The sequence below is a fragment of the Drosophila arizonae genome, chromosome X (assembly GCF_054131065.1).
Source record: "Drosophila arizonae isolate 15081-1271.41 chromosome X, UAZ_ARI_1.0, whole genome shotgun sequence".
In the NCBI taxonomy this organism is placed as follows: Eukaryota; Metazoa; Arthropoda; class Insecta; order Diptera; family Drosophilidae; genus Drosophila; species Drosophila arizonae.
The window spans coordinates 33,305,277-33,308,753 of NC_142927.1; positions in this window are offsets into that span (position 1 = coordinate 33,305,277).

Sequence of the window (3,477 nt, forward strand, 5' to 3'; positions counted from 1 at the left end):
ACCCTCACTCGTGTTGTATACCAGTGTTCTTCCTCTGAAGTAGCTCTTTATTATCTCTCTTAGATATTTAGGGATATTATATTGTGACAGCGCATTCAGTATCATATCCCAACTAGCTGTGTTCAAGGCATTCCTTACATCCAGGGTCGCGATGGTGCAGTATTCCTTCGTCCCGTGCCTCCATCTGGTGCCTTGAATAGCGGAAGTGGCCAGACCGACAACTTTGTTAAGCGCGTCCGTTGTTGACCGGGCCTTCCGGAATCCAAATTGGTTTGGTGACAGGCCTCCGGCGCTTGCAATCGCAGTCTCCAGCCTAGAGCAGATCAGTTTCTCAAACACCTTTCCCATGGTGTCTAAGAGACAGATCGGTCTGTACGAAGATGGCTCATCTGGTGGTTTGCCAGCCTTGGGTAGCAATACCAGATTCTGGGCTTTCCATTTTGCCGGGAACGTCTCTTGGATCAGGCATTCATTAAATAATTCGGCGAACGTACTTGGGTGCAAGGCGAGGGCTAGCTTTAGCGCACGATTTGGGATCCCGTCCGGCCCTGGAGCTGTGTTGGTTCTAAGACCTCGGTGAACTTCTGATATTTCTTCCTCTGTAACTAAAACAATTTCAGTGCTCGTTGAGCCCTGATCAGCAGACTCGGACTCAGGGACGTGAATGGAGCTTAAACTTTCTGGAAAGAGTGTTTCCACAATCGATTTAAGCTCCAGACGATCCGTAGGCTGCACCTGTCTACCTGCGTATAGTCTATTAACTACTATCTTATATGCCCTGCCCCAAGGGTCATATTCGGCTGAGTCGCACAACTGTAAAAAACATTCTCTTTTGCTTGCCCGAATGGCCTTCTTCAGCTGTCTTCTAGCTGCCTGGTAAGCTAACTGTTTCTCAAAAAACGTTGACCTACCGCGAGCCCGTTGGTAGCTTCTTCTCGCCTGGATGCATTTGCGACGAATGTCACCTATTTGCGTATTCCACCAATACGTAGGCTCATGTTGTCGCGTGAACTGCTTGCGGCGTAACATGCTGCTATTGCAGGCACTCTGTATCGGCTCGGATACTGCAAACTACCCATCCTATTCTAATTTTGGACAGCTCGAGCAGAGTTTCAGCTTTCCCAATTGGAAGAGCAACTGTAGCTCTTTGCTGTCCACCAAAAGCTGGCCGAAGCGATTTTATAGCCTCAATGGGGAGTGAGCTATCCTTCAACTCCACCTTAATTGCCTCCAAGATCTCCTCTTTGGTCGCTAACTCATCTAGATAGCGAATCTCAACTTGAGCCGATTCGTAAGTGTTTTAACTACCGCTCGGTCTCCCAAGGCCTTGCCTACAGCTTCGTGCAGAGCCTCAGCGCTATGCTCCGGCTTCCTACTCAGTTGCAATAAAAGGTCCCCCTTAGCTGTCTTCCTAATGCCTTGAACGTCGCTGCTCAGATGCTTCAAATTTGGGTCGCTTTTAACTACACGAAGCATGTCCGCATAGCTGCAACCCCCCACGCCTGAAATCGCAATCGCGTCAGTCCTGGGACGTTTTTGCATAGGCTTTCGCCCTTTAACGACTGTCCAGCTGCTCTGGTTTGTCTGTCGAGCGGCCTGGCCATTGGAGCCATTGGTTCTTTTTGGTTCGCTGCACTTTTATTGGGCCTCGGCTTTTTTGAGGGAGTTTTCCTCTGTTCGGAGGCAACTTCCCTCGACCGCTTGGGAGTATTGCTACCTACTGTAGCACTAATGCTCGCTGCCTTAAAGTTTTCGCCTACTTTTTTGAGTGGCGTGGTCTGCACCTCACAGTTTTTAACCGAACGGTTGCAGAACGCTTCGGCCGTCTTGTGAAGGCTGACCAGCCTAGCCAGCTCCTCTCTCATTAAGGCATTTATATGCCGCTGACCCCCAAATAAGGCAGACAAACCCTCTAGTGTAGCTCCTATTTGAGCTAACGCTTCTTTTAGTGACTTGGGTGCCTGGCACTCAGCCACTGGAGCCTGATTAGAAGTCGACGGCTGCGCCAACGCCCTCTGTTGTTGCTGCGGCGATCGCTGCAACGAGGAACGACGCGCAAAAGCTTGCAGCTCGTCCTCCATCATGGCATCCATTTCTGCTCCGACTACCACGGCGTGAAGCCTGTAGTGGGCAATGGCTACTACTATAATCTGAGTTTACAACCCGCAGTAACTTAAACTCAACTTGACTACAGCGAGAGCCCGAAAGTATGCACTACTTTTAATAACTGCTACTTCACTCCAGCAGCTAGGTTGCTGTCTTTGCTAAGGCTTAGCAACTCACCAACGTTAGTGAGCAGCTGATTGCCCGATGCAATTTCCAGCACTACTAACAGCTGTTAGAGTGAATGCACCTGATTTTTATTATTGCGCAAGTGTGACGCCTAAAGTAACAAAATTTTCGCGCCCACAAAAGACAAGGAAAGGAAAGAAGCCCTGACGCCAAAACAATGACGCTATCGCCCCCCCCCCCCCCCCCTCTCTTCCACCACCGAATTATACCGCTTGGGAATTCCACGAACCGCAGCGCAGTAAGTCTCTGGTAGTTTTTTTGAGGTCGCTGGGTACGCCGCGCCCACAGCAAACACGTTGACTTCAGTTCTTTCCACTTTCACAGGGGAAAACACAGGGGAAAACACACGATGGATCACGATGACATCGACCGCACTCCGTGAAAACGCAACTCGAATATCTGTGTGTGTATGTGTGTCTGTATGCGTGTGTGTGTATGTATGCCTGTGTGTGCGTACGTGCCTGTGTGTGTGTGTGTGCGTGTTTCTTGTGTAAGCTGAAAGACGCGAAAAATTATTGAAATTTCTATTGCTCCAATGGTTCAGGGGATCTCGTAGTCGAGCAGTCTCGACTAGAGCTTTCTTACTTGTTTATAAGCAATTAGGTTAATGTTATTCATGTTGCGCTTAAAGATCTGCCACAGTTTTTGTTTTTCATCGCGCAATTTTTTTGTGTCCTTAATTCACCAGACAGGGTTAACTCTAAGGGGTATACCTTTAGTTTGGGGGATAGACTCATTTGCTGCCTTGCGAATGGCTTTGGTTAGCTTGGCTACGCCATGATGGATGTTGACATATGAGCAATCTGTTAAACTGGAAGAGAGGCTTAACTTAAATTTGTCCCAATTTGCTGCATCAGTTTTGTATTTTGCAGTGGGAATTGTTTTTCAGGCCGAAATTGTGTGATAATATTGGTTATGCTGGGGAAATGGTCGCTGCCGTGTAGAAACTTATCAATTGACCAAGAGCACCGGTGTAGAATATCAGCTGAAACCAGGGTAATATCAACACAAGTAAAAGTGGAGTGGGCTGAGAAGTGGGTTGGTGATCCATTATTAACAACTGAGAGATTTGATTGAGAGATAAATTTTTCCACTTTTTTGCTACGTGCGTTTAGGCATGCAGATCCCCATAGAGGGCTCCAGGAATTAAAATCTCCATTAATTAGTAATGGAGTGCGAATATTG